Below are 20755 nucleotides of genomic sequence, written 5' to 3' on the forward strand. Positions count from 1 at the left end.
CCGATACATACTTGACGTACACTCTTTGTGTTACCCTCTTGGTCGGATTTGTATTTTACTCTCATTTTCTCTATGACCCTTGCCGTTAAATGTGTATTTACTACCCATTTTTTGTTGTGACCCTTTTGGTCTTTCTCCACAGATCTGAGCTTTGCTTCGCGCCTTTGCTGTGAGTAATATGGTTGGTGGTGTATCTGCTGTCCTGTAAAAGAAAACCTGCATCCATAGAAAAAATGTGAGTTTCCTAGGAATTTGATTAGCGTCATTGTCTTCCTACCTGGTTGTTATATCTCGCATTCTTCTACAATCGGATAATTCAAGACAATCGCGGGAAGACAGTAATCAAGGCCATATTTTTACTTTGCTGGGCATATAAGTTGTTATGAAAATATTAAAGTGGAAATAATGAGAAAGGTCAAGGGCATAAAAGGAAATTCGCAATATGACTCGTGGAAATGTGGAGGGAGACGAAGGGCAAATTTGGAATGTGGAAAAATTAAATTTTCATGAAAAGCACAAAATAATAATAATATGGGCTTGGAGGAAAAAGGGGCCATTTAGGCCATCTATAGTAAATGGGCCAAAGCCCATATGAGCAAAATCTATAAGTCCATAAGATGACTTAATTAGTCATCTTATTCATTATTTCTCTAGAACTTTCAAGAAAAAGCAAGAACAAAAAAAAAGAAGGAGAAAACCTTGAGGCCATTTCGGCCAAGAGGAATTCCACAAGAAAAAATTGACTAAAATTCCTTCAAAAATCATTTTCTACCAAGTAGAGGGTCCTTAACAAAGTGGAGTTGTTGTTGAAGCAAGAAAAATTCAAAATCATACAAGTTGCCAAGTTGTAGTCAAGTGAAGAAGTGGAGGAAAAGAAAGGTGAGGACTTGTGCTCTTTTACATGTTATGAATATTTATGCATGTTGTAGTGTACAAAAGTGGATGAAATTCATGAAGAACAATATTATGGGATGTGGCCGTGAGTTGTAATATGTGTATGTATGTGTAGGAATCATGTTTCAATTGTTTCATCTAGTATTTGGTTATTATTGTTGTGAATGCTATGTGGAATAATGGAAGTTGAATAAATTTGGAGAGGTTGTAGTGTGTATGCTTGATGTTGGTCGTATAGTTGTAGTGTAATGTGGAAGATAAATGGTTCTTGTTGTTATGGAAAATTTGTTGTGAGGTTGTTATAGGAAAATATGTGACTTTATTGTAGTTTATGTGAATATGGAAATGAAAGTGGCAAGATGCAAATTATGATTGTTATTAATTAAATTGGAAGGTGAAAAATGCATTGTGGGTGAATTATTGTTTAGGTGGAAGTTTATGTAAATTGAATATTATGTTCTTACAGGTATAGAAGACAGTGATATTAGTATGGTGTTGTTGATATATATATTATAAGGTTAGTATTGTTTTATGAAAGTTGGAAGGTCTTGAAGGAAATTGTATATTGATTGAATTGTTAGTATTGTTGTTGGCATTGTTGTTGATACTTTGGTCGGGTTGAATTCCCGGGGTTGTTGTTGATTGAAATTGGCCAAGTTGAACTTGGTGGGATGGAGTATTTACAGGGGAAGTGCTGCCGAAATTTCGGTAGACAAATGTTACTTTAAGATTCCAATTCCAAAAGCTCTAACCAAAGTTGGTAAATGTGACCAATTTGTAGATTTTGGCGGATTTGCTACTTGAATTCGGGATAGCATACGGAGCGGCAAGAGGTATGTAAGGCTTCATCCTTCCTTCTATGGCATGTCTTAGACGTAATAAGTTGGATATGAGCCTCGGGGACAACCCTATCCCCCGGAATCCGCGCCTAAAGTTTCCCCTTTCCCGTTCAGTAGAATTGAACTAAAAATGGTGTAAAAAGTTGGAAAAACTTCCTAAGCCTCTAGAACTTGCTACATAGGACCCGACTACCTTAAAACCTTCATAAGTGACGTCATAGAATGGAATGTACACAAATTTGGCACGCCGCCTCAGTTGACCCGAGGTGGGCCCAGTTTTTCCCGGTTTTCCTTTGTTGACTCGTTTGACTTGTTTCGAAGTTGAATCTAAAAGAGAACTTTTGACCCTTGTTCCGATTATTAAACGGCAAGTACAGTACCATTCTAATGGAATTATGTCCATGATGACCGTGGTAACGATGATGTCAAGAAAAATAGAATACGCCTATGACAAGCATGACAAAGATGATTTCATGACTAAAATGATGAATATGATCTTATATGGATAACGATGTAGTCCAAAATGAGAAAAATGCCTACGGTAGATATGATCTGCTATGAAAAGGAAAATACAAAAATGTTAAACTATATCTTGATACCCTAATTCTATTACAGGTAATGACTACTCTAAAGGTTCTAAGTAAATGAAACTATACCTCATGACCCTATTTGATGTTTTTCTCATAATGACACTTTTCATTGGTAGCCTCGCCTTATAATACTCGTCCCTTCAAGGTGAGACAAAGCGACTACGGTTACCGACCTTACGTCACTCCGATGGATATGTGACTTTCTTTGGGCTTCCATGCACGCTATTTATAAGATACACGCATATGTTTATGGGTATGTATATGTATATGGGGAAAGGGGAAGGGAAAGGGATGCCCGGACGCGGGATATGGGAGAGCCGTACGCGGCGTCTGTATATGTGATGTATGATATATATGATATGATATGTTGGGACACCGTTGGGGAGGGGGTGGGAGAGCCGATGTATTCGGCGTCTGTAAATGTGAGGAAAAGATACCGTTTACTGAAATGTACTGTTTTCTGTATACGAAAATAAGGAACACCGTGTTCTGAAAAAGGGGCTAAGCTTGCATGGTATCTGCCTACAAGGCATACACATGTACAACTTACTTCTGCTCCAGGACAAGCTCTGTATGTCTATTCTGTTATTATTCACACTCTATATTCAGTTACTATGTTTTCATTCATGCCTTACATACTCAGTACATTATTCGTACTGACGTCCCTTCTTGTGGACGCTGCGTTTCATGCCGCGCAGGTCAGCAGACAGGTGGATTTGAACCCTAGAAGCTCTATCAGCCGCACTTGACAGCGCTCCAGTTGTTCCGGAGCCCCACTTCCGCGGTACTATTTTGCGTATGTATATTCGGGCACAGCAGTACCCGGCCCTATCTATGTATAAGTGTACTATGTCTAGAGGCTCGTAGACAGATATGCACAGTCAGTTATGTACAGTTAGATATGTGGTATTTTGGCATCTTAATGCTGCTATGTAAAGTGATAGCGAAGTTTACTAGTCTATGTTCATAATGACGCTGCTAATGTTAATGTTCAAAAAAAACAAATATGGTACTGTTCATACGGTTTGCTAAGAGGTAAAGGTAAAATGATAGATAAGGGGTGCTCGGTACAAGTATCGGGTACTCGTCACGGCCCCTAGTCGGGTCGTGACAGAAGTGGTATCAGAGCAGTTCGGTCCTAGGGGTTTGTCTACGAGCCGTGTCCAGTAGAGTCTTGTTTATGGGTGTGTAGCGCGCCACACTTATAGACAGGAGGCTACAGGGCATTTAGGAAATATGACCTTCTTTGTATTCTAAGATCGTGCGGTAGAGCTATGCTACCAGGTTTCCATACTCCTTTCTTAATCCTATGTTATGGTTTCAGTAATGCCACCGAAGAAGAAAGCTAGGGCAGCCCAGAAGGGCGAGACAGTGGCTGGAAGGAGAGTTGAACGGGAGCTAGAAGAAGGAGAATCTCATAACGAAGCTCCCCCTCAAACCTTTCATGCTCCCCCTGCACCAGCAGAGCAGGAAAGAGTCCCAGCTCCAGCCCCCACACCTCCAGTCCCACCGCCGGTAGCTCCGGGCCAGCAGATGGCAGAGGCCATCCAGTTATTGACCAAGTTAGTTGCCGCACAGGCTCAGCGGCAAGATGTAGACCTGGGAGATAGGGCGGTAAGCGCAAGGGCTCGTGACTTTATTACCCTGAAGCCACCAGAGTTTTATGGATCAAAACCAGAGGAAGACCCGCAGAGTTTCATAGATGAGATGCTGAGGACTCTGAGGATTATACATGCTTCGGATACGGAGTCCGTAGAGTTGGCTTCATACAGGCTGCGGGATGTGGCAGTTCTGTGGTACAGCAGCTGGATATCTTCGAGGGGAGCAAATGCACCCCCTCCGGTTTGACAGGAGTTTACAAAGGCATTTCTACGACATTTCTTACCGCCAGAGGTTCGACGAGCTCGAGCCGATATGTTCTTGAACCTGAGACAGGGAAATATGAGCGTTCGAGAATACAGCCTCCGTTTTAATTCGTTAGCCAGGTATGCCCCAGCCATGATAGCGGATAGGGGAGATCATGTACACCGATTTGTGAGTGGGCTAGGGCCACACTTGGTTAAGGAGTGCTTGACGGCTTCACTCCAGGATGGGATGACTATTACCCGCATCCAGGCCCACACCCAAAATCTGGAAGAACAGTACCAGTCACGGAGAGAGGAGCATTATCCAGATAGGGGTTCCAGAAAAATAGGCAGATCTTCTGGGGCTAGAAGCGAGTATAGAGGGGGGCAGGCACAAGAGCAGTCTAGGCATTCAGGCCAATCAGTGGCCAGTGCACCACCTCGATTTGCGGATAGGAGATTTAACCGCTCTGCCTATTCGGGACCAGATCAGGGTACTAGAGCTTCAGGATCCCAGTACAGAGCTGATTTTACCAGGACGGGGCTGCCCCCACCACGATGTGCTCGGTGTGGCAAGCCACACTCTGGGCAGTGTTACCTGGAAACAGGTGGTTGTTTTGCCTGCGGTCGAACTGACCATTTGGTGCGTGACTGCCCACTAAAGGATGAAGGAGGCCAAACTCAGCTAGCCGGATCAGCAATTGGTTCATCGTCGACCGTGCGCCCTCGTGGACAGACTTCCCAGGCTCCAGCGGGCCGCGGCCGAGGTAGAGGAGGGGCACCTAGTTCAGCTGGTCCTCCGCACCGCCTATATGCATTGACAGGACGACAGGACCCTGAGCCTTTTGCAGACGCGGCCACAGGTACTTTTTCGGCACCTTCTATGATATGCGTGTTAATTGATTCGAATTCTATCTTATCCTACGCTGCCCTTTGTATTGCTGAACATATTAAGAATTTGGAAATTAGGACGAAAAGTAGCCATACGCACAGGTAAAAAGATGAATACTAGAGACTGCGGAGGTTAGAACTATAAATAAAAGAAAAGACGTGTTACGCGGGCGTTTAGAAAACTACTGAGACCCAACTCGCTCCATATTATGTGATATAAGTAGTGCAAGGGAGTGGAGGCGGAAATACTTACACCAAGGAACTGAAATGCATTAAAGTTTTGAGGTTAAGCGTGCTAGGGTGAGAGCAATTTCACGATGGGTGACCCCCTGGGAAATATGCTGAAAATGTCATAAACGGGGGAACAAGAGACGAATGTAAAATTAGGTAGCCTAAAGTAAATTAGAGAGTATGAGGTGGTTAAAAACCCTATAAAAGTCGGGTAAGTGGAGACGGACTAGACTAGCAGAAAGGGAGAAGGCAAGACAAAGCTTTAGGAATGGAGGAGAAAAGTATGGATGTTACAAGGTAAGACCGATGTTGAATCCGCACTAGATGGTGCTAGAAGGCCCTAATACGGCGATATACGGGAATATGTCCAGTAAGGGGACGGACGCGGCAGACTCCACGAAGAAGGAATTACAATTGTAAAGGTCGCGGAAGGCGACGATTATCTAAAAGGCATAGGCGTGTGCAGACCCTCTTAATAAAGGGGGGAGGACATGTTAGACCAAAAAGGGACTATGACGATTCAAGCTCCAGTAAAAGGGAACTTATTAACGTAGGGCCAACTCAATGGACTTACGACATAAAAGCGACCTAAGCGACATGTGAAATATCTACGAAGGAGACCTCCCCGAAGTATTATAGTACACTATGAGGCCAGATTAACATTCGAGGACGAATGTTCTAAAGGGGGGGAGGATGTTATATCTCGCATTCTTGTACAATCGGATAATTCAAGACAATCGCGGGAAGACAGTAATCAAGGCCATATTTTTACTTTGCTGGGCATATAAGTTATGAATATATTAAAGTGGAAATAATGAGAAAGGTCAAGGGCATAAAAGGAAATTCACAATATGACTCGTGGAAATGTGGAGGGAGACGAAGGGCAAATTTGGAATGTGAAAAAATTAAATTTTCATGAAAAGCACAAAATAATAATAATATGGGCTTGAAGGAAAAAGGGGCCATTTAGGCCATCTATAGTAAATGGGCCAAAGTCCATATGAGCAAAATCTATAAGTCCATAAGATGACTTAATTAGTCATCTTATTCATTATTTCTCTAGAACTTTCAAGAAAAAGCAAGAACAAAAAAAAAAAGGAGAAAACCTTGAGACCATTTCGGCCAAGAGGAATTCCACAAGAAAAAATTGACTAAAATTCCTTCAAAAATCATTTTCTACCAAGTAGAGGGTCCTTAACAAAGTGGAGTTGTTGTTGAAGCAAGAAAAATTCAAAATCATACAAGTTGTCAAGTTGTAGTCAAGTGAAGAAGTGGAGGAAAAGAAAGGTGAGGACTTGTGCTCTTTTACATGTTATGAATATTTATGCATGTTGTAGTGTACAAAAGTGGATGAAATTCATGAAGAACAATATTATGGGATGTGGCCGTGAGGTGTAATATGTGTATGTATGTGTAGGAATCATGTTTCAATTGTTTCATCTAGTATTTGGTTATTATTGTTGTGAATGCTATGTGGAATAATGGAAGTTGAATAAATTTGGAGAGGTTGTAGTGTGTATGCATGATGTTGGTCGTATAGTTGTAGTGTAATGTGGAAGATAAATGGTTCTTGTTGTTATGGAAAATTTGTTGTCAGGTTGTTATAGGAAAATATGTGACTTTATTGTAGTTTATGTGAATATGGAAATGAAAGTGGCAAGATGCAAATTATGATTGTTATTAATGAAATTGGAAAGTGAAAAATGCATTGTGGGTGAATTATGGTTTAGGTGGAAGTTTATGTAAATTGAATATTATGTTCTTACAGGTATTGAAGACAATGATATTAGTATGGTGTTGTTGATATATATATTATAAGGTTAGTATTGTTTTATGAAAGTTGGAAGGTCTTGAAGGAAATTGTATATTGATTGAATTGTTAGTATTGTTGTTGGCATTGTTGTTGATACTTTGGCCGGGTTGAATTCCCGGGGTTATTGTTGATTGAAATTGGCCAAGTTGAACTTGGTGGGATGGAGTATTTACAGGGGAAGTGCTGCCAAAATTTCGGTAGACAAATGTTACTTTAAGATTCCAATTCCAAAAGCTCTAACCAAAGTTGGTAAATGTGACCAATTTGTAGATTTTGGCGGATTTGCGACTTGAATTCGGGATAGCATACGGAGCGGCAAGAGGTATGTAAGGCTTCATCCTTCCTTCTATGGCATGTCTTAGACGTAATAAGTTGGATATGAGCCTCGGGGACAACCCTATCCCCCGGAATCCGCGCCTAAAGTTTCCCCTTTCCCGTTCAGTAGAATTGAACTAAAAATGGTGTAAAAAGTTGGAAAAACTTCCTAAGCCTCTAGAACTTGCTACATAGGACCCGACTACCTTAAAACCTTCATAAGTGACGTCATAGAATGGAATGTACACAAATTTGGCACGGCGCCTCAGTTGACCCGAGGTGGGCCCAGTTTTTCCCGGTTTTCCTTTGTTGACTCGTTTGACTTGTTTCGAAGTTGAATCTAAAAGAGAACTTTTGACCCTTGTTCTGATTATTAAACGGCAAGTACTGTACCATTCTAATGGAATTATGTCCATGATGACCGTGGTAACGATGATGTCAAGAAAAAAAGAATACGCCTATGACAAGCATGACAAAGATGATTTCATGACTAAAATGATGAATATGATCTTATATGGATAACGATGTAGTCCAAAATGAGAAAAATGCCTACGGTAGATATGTTCTGCTATGAAAAGGAAAATATAAAAATGTTAAACTATATCTTGATACCCTAATTCTATTACAGGTAATGACTACTCTAAAGGTTCTAAGTAAATGAAACTATACCTTATGACCCTATTTGATGTTTTTCTCATAATGACACTTTTCATTGGTAGCCTCGCCTTATAATACTCATCCCTTCAAGGTGAGACAAAGCGACTACGGTTGTTCCATAATGTAATCGGAGGTTACCGACCTTACGTCACTCCGATGGATATGTGACTTTCTTTGGGCTTCCATGCACGCTATTTATAAGATACATGTATATGTTTATGGGTATGTATATGTATATGGGGAAAGGGGAAGGGCAACTGTTTTATCACCACCTGATTCAGCTGGATTCCATCCCGGACGCGGGATATGGGAGAGCCGTACGCGGCGTCTGTATATGTGATGTATGATATATATGATATGATATGTTGGGACACCGTTGGGGAGGGGGTGGGAGAGCCAATGTATTCGGCGTCTATAAATGTGAGGAAAAGATACCGTTTACTGAAATGTACTGTTTTCTGTATACGAAAATAAGGAACACCGTGTTCTGAAAAAGGGGCTAAGCTTGCATGGTATCTGCCTACAAGGCATACATATGTACAGCTTACTTCTGCTCCAGGACAAGCTCTGTATGTCTATTCTGTTGTTATTCACACTCTATATTCAGTTACTATGTTTTCATTCATGCCTTACATACTCAGTACATTATTCGTACTGACGTCCCTTCTTGTGGACGCTGCGTTTCATGTTTCGCAGGTCAGCAGACAGGTGGATTTGAACCCTAGAAGCTCTATCAGCCGCACTTGACAACGCTCCAGTTGTTCCGGAGCCCCACTTCCGCGGTACTATTTTGCGTATGTATATTCGGGCACAGCAGTACCCGGCCCTATCTATGTATAAATGTACTATGTCTAGAGGCTCGTAGACAGATATGCACAGTCAGTTATGTACAGTTAGATATGTGGTATTTTGGCATCTTAATGCTGCTATGTAAAGTGATAGCGAAGTTTACTAGTCTATGTTCATAATGATGCTGCTAATGTTAATGTTCAAAAAAAAAAATATGGTACTGTTCATACGGTTTGCTAAGAGGTAAAGGTAAAATGATAGATAAGGGGTGCTCGGTACAAGTATCGGGTACTCGTCACGGCCCCTAGTCGGGTCGTGACACTGGTGTCTCTTCATGATGCTCGTTCGAACCTTCTTGGGCTCGGTATTTTGGGAGATGTTTCTGGGACATAATTATGCTTTATATTTTTGACAATTCAGAGTAAAAATTCATAAAATGCATGTTATTTTTCCCTTAAAAGTAAATGTTTGTTTCGTTTTTATGTGTCATGACATGTGTTTTCTTCAAATGTGGTCTTCCGATTCTTCTCGGAGGCATGATTGTTGACTTTTGTATTGGTAGAATTTTTCTGGTCTTCCTCAAAAATTCTGCCCCGATTTTAGGACTTGCTCTGGGTGACTTTGTTTTATCTCGCTACGCGGGAATTTTTTAGGGGACCTTAAAAATTCGGCCCCAGTGTATTGCTTTACTTTGTCCCTCCCTTGTTGACTATTTCTGATAGGAATGTTTGAGGTTCCCTAAAAACAAAATCTGCCCCAGCGTAGAGTTGATGCTGTCTGATTCTTGTGTTGACCCTTACAAGATTGATCTTGTTGCCCTTTCCCGCCTTATTGTCTCGGGGGTTTCCTAGGGGTTTCTTGGTTTTTCTTTTATGATGTCGGAGCTCGAAAGGGCGTATGTATCCTGCCACAGCAGGAATTCAGGTCGAACATAGTTCGGAATAAAGTACTTGAGTTTTTGGTTTTACTAATAAAGCGACCGGGTCCGGTATGAACTGCCTACATATCCCACCGTGGGAAATTCAGGTCATTGCGTAGTTCATTACATAGATGATTTGTTTTCTCCTATTCTAGTACGATTACAAGCAAAAGGTACGATTACAAGCAAACGGAATCCTAAATGTAGTATCTTTTGAGCGCGTCTGCATTGATGGCCTTGGGCCACTCTTGTGCATCTATTTTGGCTAGGACTACAACTCCTCCTGAGAGTACTCTCCTGACCGTTGATGTGGCGTGATTTTACGCCACAAATCGATGCTTTTCTGCAATAAGTTTTACTTGTTTTTAAGCAAGTCCATGTGATTTTACGTGGTTTTAGTGTTTTTCAGGTGACGGAACAGATTTGGCATGAAAACAGTTGAAAGTGCAGAACCAGGTCGTAAACTCGGTTTACGGTCCGTATTCTACAATACGGGCCGTATTCCATGGTCGTATTAAAGGATAACAGAACTAGAAAGGCAAGTTAAGAAGATGGTGATTTACGAGCTCAGTTTACGGACCGTATTTCAGTTTACGGTCTGTATTCCAACACGTATTTAACCATTCGAGCAATTGGCTGAAAGTCTGAGTTTTGGAAGTTGAAAGACGACTAGGCAGTTTACGGGCCGTAAACCACTTTACGGTCCGTATTTCAAAATATGTAATTTTCTCACAACGGAAGGACGACTAGGTCGTAAAGTGATTTACAGTCCGTATTTCAATTTACGGACCGTATTTCGTAACGACGGGACCTAAGTGCAAATCTGTAACTTTTATGTATTCAAAACCTATAAATAGTCATTGTAGGGTTTTTAATAGACATCAGTTATTATATATTTGTCTCTTGACTTAGAACATTAAATATTCTCTAGTTTTTGAAGATTCAAACATCAATTCAAGTATTATCAATTCATATTTTCTTCCAAAGTAAGCAATTATGAATACTTCAGTTTCTTATTTCTTGTTCTTTGTCATGAGTAGCTAAATTCCCTTACTAGGATTATGAACCCAATGATGGGTGTTTTGTTATTGGGTTGTGACTGATATACAAATAATGGATTATTAGGGTTTAGTTATTCTTCATTCTTCATTCATAATTAATGGTTGCAAACATTGATTAAAGCCATAAACCTTGATTTATTTTGGAAAATAATTAGGGTTGGTAAGAATGACTAACAAGAACTCAAAGCTTTAAACTTTGTTTAATAAATTCACTTAGGAATAAGCAGAATTTACTTGGCATGATTAATCGTTCTTCGTAGTTACTAATCTTATATTTGGGAAAATCATAGAAAGATATAATCTTTATTTATTGGGAAATAGTAGAGATTCACATAGAGATTAAGTGCATTCATATAATGATCCATTACAAGTATATCAAGATCAATACCCATTATCATACACTCTATCTAACGGGGACATAACCTTAGTTTCTTTTTACCATAAGTTTCTACCAAAGCAATAAATAGCAATTAGTTAGAGAAAAATCAACTTTTACCAAAATCATCGGATTAAGACATTAGACCTAGAACTTAGCATCCTACGACTTTAGTAACCTTTTCACACCATATTCCCTGTGGGATTCGACCACAACCTTGTTGGGTTACTATATTTGACAACGTCCGCGTTATACCATTAATAGGTGTAATTTGAGCGTATCAAATTTTGGCGCTGTTGCCGGGGAATACGGTTTTGAAATTACTAAATAGTGTTTGCTTTGATTAAAGTCTTTTGCTTATTCAATCACACCTTGTTTGCTACTCTATGTAAACCAGGTGAACATGAATCAAAATCAGCAAAATCAACGTGCTAGTAACTAGGGGAATCAGTTGAATAATCAGGCGAACGAATCTGATGATGAGAATATTTTTGCTGAACTTGTTCCAGAGGAGGACTATGCATCTGCTATTGTTCAACCTCGAGTTGGAGCTGCTACTGTGAAAATTGACTCATCTCTATACCAGCTGTTGAAACTTGAGGGATACTTTCGGAACTCTACCGAGAATGACCCTCAACGTCATTTGAAGAATTTTGTGGATGTGTGTGCTAATCACATCCAGAACAATGTTCCATAAGATGCTATTCGGTTGAGGTTATTCAAATATTCCTTAGCTGGAGAGGCAAGAACATGGTTCGAGAAGCTGCCCCGAAATTCGATTACTTCATGGGCAGAGATGGTAGCTGCTTTTCTCACAAAGTGGTACCCCCCTAGCAAGAAGGCTGAGATTCGTGACAAGATATATGAATTCAAGCAGCGACCGGGGGAACAACTATATGAAGCTTTGGAGAGATTCAAGGAGTATTTCCAGAAGAGCCCGAATCATGGTTTTTCGGAACATATATCGATGGAGAAGTTCTACCGAGGGTTAGATCCAGTGACACAGTCAGTAGCTAATAATGCAGTTGATGGTTGTTTTATGAACAAGACCTTTCGACGAGTGACCACTATACTTAACAAGCTGACAACTCATAATCAGGCTTGGCACTCAAACAATGCTGATGTGGTACCGTATGGTAGTGCTATGATCCAGAATATAGTGAAGGAGAATCAAGACACCCAGCAAACATTGGCAGAACTTGCAACAAATATTTCCTTGCTTACGAAGAAGTTTGATGAATCTCAAGTCAAGAAGGTAAATGTTTGTGAGGATGATACAGTCTTGCCAAAAGGGATGTACCATGCTCAAGATGGTCCGTTCCTTGATGGGCCACCTATGTAGGTTGAAGATGCTAATTATGTTAATAACTCTCAAGGGGGTTATCAAAGACGAAATTGCCAAGGTGGCTATCAGAATCAGAATCAATGGAGACCTCAGAAGGTCAAGGTGCTTACAACAACTCTGGGAACTACAACAATAATTATGGTGGTGCGAACCAAGGGAGCTACAACAACAACAACAATTTTTGAAACAAGAGTTCCAATCCCTATATACCACCGAAAGGGCAGTCAACAGAGCAAAGTACTTCGAAAGTTGAAGCAATGCTTGAGCAAATTCTGGCTAATCAATCTAAGTCTGAAAGGACTTTATCTAGGCTGACAGAAACAGTGGGTTCCCATACAGCGGCTATTTAGAAACTTGAGTCGCAGATGAGGGATATTTCTAGAGAGCAACACCCTCCTAAAAAGGGAGGACTTCCGAGTGACACTATTCGAAATCCCAAAAATGGGGGAGGCGGTGTAGATCGTGTGTTTGCCATCACTACTAGGAGTGGTAAAACACTCCAAGGGGCTACTGAGAAGGTGATTGATCTTGAGCAGATAGATGAAGAGGATTAGGTGCAGTCTGAAGCACCCATTATTGCTTATGAGAATCCTACTAACAAGAAGGTTGCTGATATTCCAGAGATGGTGAAGGAAGCTGAAAACACAAGCAAGCAGGATGTAAAAGGGGCTCTCCGCCTTTTGACGCAGTTTTTCAAATCTAAACCTCCTTTTCCTCAGAGGTTGGTAAAGAAGAAGGAAGATGCTAAGTTCGAGAAGTTTTATGATCAGCTGAAGCAGTTATCTCTGAATTTTCCCTTCTTGGAAGCTGTCAAGAAGATGCCCGGTTTTGCGAAATATTTGAAGGATCTGCTAACCAAGAAGAAAACGGTGGCATGAAACCGTGAGTTTGACTCACACTGTGAGTTCCATCATTTCAACTACAACTGTGCAGAAAAAGGGAGACCCAGGGGCATTCACCATTCCTTGTTCTATTGGGCACCATGATTTTGCTCGTGCGTTGTATGATAATGGGGCGAGTATAAATTTGATGCCCCTTGCTATATATAAACAATCAGGTTTGGGGATGCCAAGGCCGACTACAATGAGATTACAGATGGCTGATAGGTCTATCAAGAGACCTGTTGAGGTGGTTGATGATGTGATTGTGCGGGTTGGTGATTTTATGTTGCCCGCTGATTTTGTTATTCTTGATTGTGTTGTTGATTGGGACATTCCTATCATTCTGGGGAGACCTTTCCTTACTACAGGGAGGGCTCTGATGGATTTGGAAAAAAATGAAATCAAGTTCCGAGTCAACAATGAAGAAGTGACTTTTCAGGCTAGCAAAGGGATGAAGTTACCAAATGCTTACGAGAGTATTTCGGTAATTGATTCATTTGACGCTGTTGATAAAGCAGTGGAGTTCAAGATGGAAGAATAAATTTTGGGTGAAGCTCTAGCTGGTATTCTTATGAATTTCAATGCTGAAGACATGAAAGGCTATGTGGAGACAGTTAATTCACTTGTTGGGTTGGGCTCATATACATACCACCCAAAGAAGCTGAATCTTGATCTGGAAAATAGAACAACTCCTCCAGAAAAGACTTCGATCATTGAGCCACCTAAGTTCGAGCTTAAGCAGCTCCCATCACATCTGAAGTATGAGTTCCTTGGTCCGGACAATACATTACCGGTGATTGTTTCAGCCTTATTGACTGAGGAACAGATTTTGCAGCTTTTGGAGGTGTTGAGGGAGTATAGGCGTGCTATTGGATGGACCATAGCAGACATTCGAGGTATTCCATCTGGGTTCTGTGAGCATAAAATTCAGTTGGAGGAGGGTTGCAAACCAAGTATAGAGCATCAGAGGCGACTGAACGAGAATATGCAAGAGGTCGTCAAGAAAGAGATCATCAAATGGCTGGATACGGGCGTGGTTTACCTAATTGCTGATAGTAAATGGGTGAGCCCAGTCCAATGTGTTCCTAAGAAGGGCGGCATCACTGTTGTGCCAAATGCAAAGAATGAGTTGATCCCGACTAGAACTGTCACCGGATGGAGAGTTTGCATGGACTATCTCAAGCTCAATATAGCAACTTGCAAGGACCATTACCCTATGCCCTTCATTGATCAGATGCTTGAGAGGCTAGCAGGGCGTTCCTACTATTGCTTCCTTAATGGTTATTCGGGCTACAATCAGATCAACATCGCTTTGGAGGATCAGGAGAATAACACTTTTACTTGTCCTTATGGAACATTTGCATTCAGCCGGATGCCTTTTGGTTTGTGTAATGCACCAGCCACTTTTCAGAGGTGCATGATGTCAATCTTCTCTGACATGGTAGAGGATTTCTTTGAGGTGTTCATGGATGACTTTTCTGTGGTGGATGATTCATTTGAAGATTATCTTGGCCATCTGGGTCAAGTGCTAAAAAGGTGTGAGGAGACCAATTTGGTGCTAAACTGGGAGAAGTGCCATTTTATGGTGAAGGAAGGAATCGTCCTCGGTCACAAAATCTATGAAAAGGGAATCGAGGTCGATCAAGCAAAAATTGATGTGATTGCAAAACTTCCACCACCTATCTCAGTCAAAGGTGTCCGAAGCTTTTTGGGACATGCTGGTTTCTACAGGCGCTTCATCAAAGATTTCTCCAAGATTGCCAATCCAATGTGCAAGCTTCTTGAAAAAAAGGCTAAATTTGTGTTTGATGATAAGTTCCAGAAGGCGTTTGAGGAGTTAAAAGAGTGTCTCACTACTGCTCCTATTATTGTTGCTCCTGACTGGTCCTTGCCATTTGAACTAATGTGTGATGCTAGTGGTTTTGCAATAGGTGCTGTGCTTGGGCAGAGGCACAATAAAATCATGCACCCGATCTATTATGCAAGCAGAACACTGAATGCTGCTCAGATGAATTACACAGTGACGGAGCAAGAGCTGCTTGCCATTGTGTTTGCTTTTGAGAAATTTCGGGCCTACTTGTTGGGGTCCAAAGTAGTGGTTTACACTGATCATACAGCCTTGGGATACCTCATGGCAAAGAAGGAAGCAAAGACGCGACTGATCAGATGGGTGCTATTGTTGCAAGAGTTTGATTTTGAGGTGAAGGACCGCAAGGGTACTGAAAATCAAGTTGCTGACCATCTCTCTCGGCTTGAAGAGGCTGGGAGACCTTCTTATGAGCTTGATATAGATGATGCTTTTCCGGATGAGAGGGTGTTAGCTGTGTCAAATGAGGTGGCACCGTGGTATGCTGACATTGCCAATTATTTGGTAACAGGCATAGTTCCAGAAGATATCAAAGCCTACCAAAAGAAGAAATTCTTGCGGGATGCTCGACAGTACTATTGGGATGAGCCTTATTTGTTCCGAACATACGCTGATAACATCATTCGGCGTTGTGTTCCGGAAAGTGAAGTGATGATGATTCTAAAGGCATGCCATGACTCTCCTATTGGGGGTCATCATAGCGAAAACCGGACTGCAGCTAAGGTACTTGAGTGCGGCTATTACTGGCTGACTATTTTTCATGATGTTAATCTATTTGTGCGATCCTGTGATCAATATCAGAGGCAAGGGAATATCGGCAGAAGGCAAGAGATGCCTATGAATTTTGTTATGGAGGTGGAAGTGTTCGATGTCTGGGGGATTGACTTTATGGGACCCTTTGTGAGTTCGGGTGGCATGAAATACATCTTGGTTGTTGTGGACTATGTGTCAAAATGGGTAGAAGTGGTGGCTTTACCTAATAATGAGGCCAACAGTGTTATGGGGTTCCTCAAGAAGAACATATTTACTCGTTTTGGTACTCCGATGGCTATAATCAGGGATGGTGGATCCCACTTTTGCAATAGAGCTTTCGCGGGACTGATGGAGAAATATGGTGTAAAACATAGGGTGGCAACGCCTTATCACCCTCAGACAAGTGGACAAGTTGAAGTGTCCAATAGGGAGATCAAGAGTATTCTAGCAAAAACAGTGAATGCAAATAGAACTGATTGGGCCCGCAAGCTCGATGATGCTCTATGGGCATACCGGAATGCATTCAAGACTCCGATTGGAACTTCACCCTTCAAGCTTGTATTCGGAAAAGCTTGTCACTTGCCGGTTGAACTTGAGCACAAGGCTATATGGGCGCTGAAGAAACTGAATATGGATTGGGAGGAAGCAACCAAGCTCAGGTTGTTTCAACTAAATGAGATAGATGAGTTTCGGTACCAGGCATATGAGAGTGCAACACTTTATAAAGAAAGGATGAAGCAATACCATGAAAAGAAGATCCTGAAGCGATCGTTCTACAAGGGTGACCCTGTATTGCTGTTTAACTCTCGGTTGAAGTTGCTGCCTGGTAAGCTTAAATCAAGGTGGTCTGGTCCGTTTGAAGTGGTAGGTGTTTCACCCCATGGAGCAATCGAGTTAATGTCCGGAGATGGAACTCGGACATTTAAAGTGAATTGGCAGAGATTGAAGCACTATCACGGAATGGTTTCGAATGATAGGATTGTTGATCGCTACAGGTTGAAGCACCTTGGAACAAACAATGATCTGGTGTACCAAGATAAGGAGTGAATGGTCACCACCGTCGTGCCGCGACGTTAAATCAAGCGCTTCTTGGGAGGCAACCCAAGTGTAATGTTTATTTTTTTTTAGTTTGTTTTTTATTACATATAGGGTAATGGTTATTTTGGTGCAGGAATATATTGTAGAAAATATTGCTGAAAAGCAGGTAAGTTCAGTTGTAAGAAACTGTGTCGCAACATTGCAAAATGCGCCTGCAGTTTACGGACTGTATTCTATAATACGGACCGTAAACCAGGGCGTATTTAACAATGTTACAGAACAGTAAGCACTGTAATGTAACATGCTAGTTCATGACCATGGAGGACGGACTGTATTTCACAATACGGTCCGTAAACCAGATCGTAAACTATCATGTGACATTACAGTGTACTGCCCTCATCAACCTTTCTAAATACGGGTCGTAAACTACTTTACGGACCGTATTTAGAATAAAAAAAAATTGGGGTACGATCGAAATATAAGAAAGGAAAGCGTTATAAATCAAGGGCAAAGAACAGTCACCCCCGTTAACTTCCCTCCATTAATTTTCCTTCCATTTGAAACGTTCCTTCCCTAACTCCCCCTCATTCCTACGATTTCCCACCATAACCCATCATCTTCCATTTTTCTAAACACCATAAATACACAACTCACACCCAAAAACAAACCCATCCTCACCAATATTCGAAATCTTTGCCCTAGGTTTAAATTTGTTTGTGCTTGAAGTGTGCTCTTAAAAATCTGTGCTTATAGTGATCTGTGGTTCATCATTGCAAGGTATGATTGACACTCCCCATTCTTCTTTTACATCTGTGAGTTTGAACTTAATGGTAAATGTTAATTAGGCCGGGTGTGTGAAATTAAGTGCTTGGTTACCTTGGTTAAGGATCTTGTGAGGGGATAGATGTGTTAAAATTCTTTAAATTCTCGTGGGTAATTGTTAATAAAACCCAAATGGGTTGGAGGGCATTCCATACTTTAAAATTCAATATTTGAAGTTTTGGTCTGCCCACCAATAACCTGACTCTTGCGGGAATTATGAAAAATTGGTAGAAAAATAGGTGAAGTCTGAGTAACCTAATCCCTAAAACAATGTGAAACCAAGATGTGAAAGGAAATCCGAAAATCAGAGCATGTCTCTGTCTGTGATGCGAAACACGATCATGCTTTACGGACCGTATTTTAGTTTACGGTCCGTATTTAAGCATGTCGCTGGGAAAGTATAGTCTTCCAATGAACTGAGCAGTTTACGATCATACTTCACGGACCGTATTTCAGTTTACGGTCCGTACTTAAGCATATCATGAAGGGGCAGAATGCTCTCCAAGGAAAAGCTCAGTTTACGGTCGTACTTTACGGACCGTAAATCAGTTTACGGTCCGTCTTTTGAGTTTACGACCCCAGACAGAACATATATCTTGTGCACAGTCCAGTTGTCTTATCTTTGTTGGATGTTCCATGGTAACTAATATGCTGTGTCTTTTACAGGAATGGGTCAGAAAAGGAACGCAAAGAAAACGGGGGCCCAAAGCACGGGCAAAAGAAAGAAAGCGCGCTCGGATTTGAGGTTGATAGATGAACCTTCCAATTAGGAAGGGGAACAATCAGGATCCGAGTATGCCGAGGTTATACAGCCACCAAAAGTCAGGGGGGGCCCCACGCAAGACACAGCGGCAACGCCATCACATCCCTCACCTATGACCCCGTCCAAGTCTGCGTCGGAAGCCTCCCAGTCTGAAGAGGGGGATTCTGACGCGGAAGTATCAAGCAGGGGGGCAGCCACCCAAATGGATCCGGAGAGTGACTCAGCAGGGCCTAGTGATGGTAATGATCCGGATGATGGTACGCCGCCTAAGGGTCGTAAACTGGCCGTAAGGACCAAACGGCTGGAGGAAGAAAAGCTGCGGTTCTCGGTAAAAGGGTCAAAGAAATTGTATGACCAATGGATGGCCCGGACAGAAACTGGGGGACAGCCGCCGCAGAAAATATATGAAGAACGGCGACTGTTCTTCGATGGTATTTCAGCTCATCCTCAGCTGGATGATACCATCAAAGGGTACAAGTTAGATGCGTTCACTCATGAGCCGGGAGAGTATGCCCCGCATATTGTGCGGGAATTCTACGCATGATATGGGGTCGTCTTGATGTCGATGAAGAAGCCGAGTCATGCTTGGCATGAGATTCCCATGTTGGAGAATGTGACAGTCCGGAACTCACTGGTTGATATTTCCTCCAAAGCCATCAACAGGGTCCTGTTTGGTGATGATTTTATGGCTCCTACTGATCTGAGCCTGTTCCTAGACAAACGGGACAGGAAGGACAAGAAATCCGTGAGGGAATGGACTGCTGCAATTATCACATCTGAGCCACATGAGCAAAAATGGACTAATGATGGGAAAATCAAGATTACTAAAAGCTGTTTGTCCACAGAGGCTAAATTTTGGTGGACGTTGCTGCGGTACAGGATCATTCCAACCCAGGCAGATAATACCCTTTCAACCAGTCAGACAGTCACTATTTCCTCTTTGATGTCAAGGTACCCGATGGATATTTGGGAGCTAATAGCTGAGGAGCTGCATGTGCGGGCACACAAGCCCAACCAGAACATGGTATTTCTCGTGTCATATCACGGAATTGTGTCGACGGGCAAGGATATTTCAGCTTCCAGATTGGGACGGTACCATCACAGCTGCTCATGCAGGGGATTGGAGGAAAAATAAGGTGAAAAGCAAAAAGGACCGAGAGGCAGATCAGTCCGGTGATGACGACGACACTCAGCTAGAGTTGAGTCTGAGCCGTGCTTATGGGACTGATCTAGTAGGGTCAAAGTTTGGTGCTGCTAATACTGGGCCAGAGGCTCCCACGACAGGTGTTCCATGTACTGTCGATACACAGGATGTTGCAGCCACGCTGGGTGTTTCTGAGGCAAGACCTCTACCACCACCTCCTGCCACACAAGCCCCTCCTTCGTGGTCTGCCACTGCCGCTGCGACCTGAGCCTGCTGATCTAGAGCTAGAGTTGCTGCGTTTCAGCCATGCTAAATACAGCCATATTGCAGTCAAAGCAGTGAGGACTGAACGACAGGTAGAAAAAATATTGCAACAATTTAAGTCGAAAGTGGTGAGAATAGTGCAGCAGCTGGTTACTGAGGTGACCACAGAAATCCGTGCGGAGTTTGAAAAAAAACATGAGGTGTATCAGGCTAGACTAGATAGCTTTGAGGCGAGATTGTTGACTCGAGAGCAGACCACACCCGGTGGGGAGTCTAGTTCATTGAGGAGTGAGTTGGAGAAGCTGAAAAAGGAGCTTGAAGCACTCAAGGTGCAAAGGATGGTAGCCACCCCAGTGCCAGCACCACGTGCCATTTTGCCTACCACGTTTAAGGTGCTGGATCTGCTGGATTCTGAGGAGGAGGCGGAGGATGCCAAACCTTTTGGTCGCGATACGGGAAAGAGGGTCTGTGAGCCATCTATGGACTCAAAGGTGTTGGACATGAGATTCAAGAAGACAGAAAAGATGAAAATGCAGCAGGCAATCCTTCAGTTGTTGGTTGAGCCGCAGCGCAAACCGGGAGAGTCCACGAGTCAGCCGCCGGATGCAGCGGGCCAGTCATGAGCTTCGCACAGCACCAAGGGCACCAAGGTACCACGT

General features: G+C 42.2%; 1 non-coding gene across 1 annotated transcript; it reads right to left on the reverse strand.

Moving 5' to 3' along the window:
• Positions 1-12064: 12064 nt before the first annotated feature.
• On the reverse strand, positions 12065-12170 carry LOC132604766 (small nucleolar RNA R71). The gene has a single exon (XR_009568867.1). It is a non-coding gene; the product is annotated as a small nucleolar RNA R71 (small nucleolar RNA).
• Between the last annotated feature and the right edge of the window lie 8585 nt (positions 12171-20755).

The sequence above is a fragment of the Lycium barbarum genome, chromosome 7 (assembly GCF_019175385.1).
Source record: "Lycium barbarum isolate Lr01 chromosome 7, ASM1917538v2, whole genome shotgun sequence".
In the NCBI taxonomy this organism is placed as follows: Eukaryota; Viridiplantae; Streptophyta; class Magnoliopsida; order Solanales; family Solanaceae; genus Lycium; species Lycium barbarum.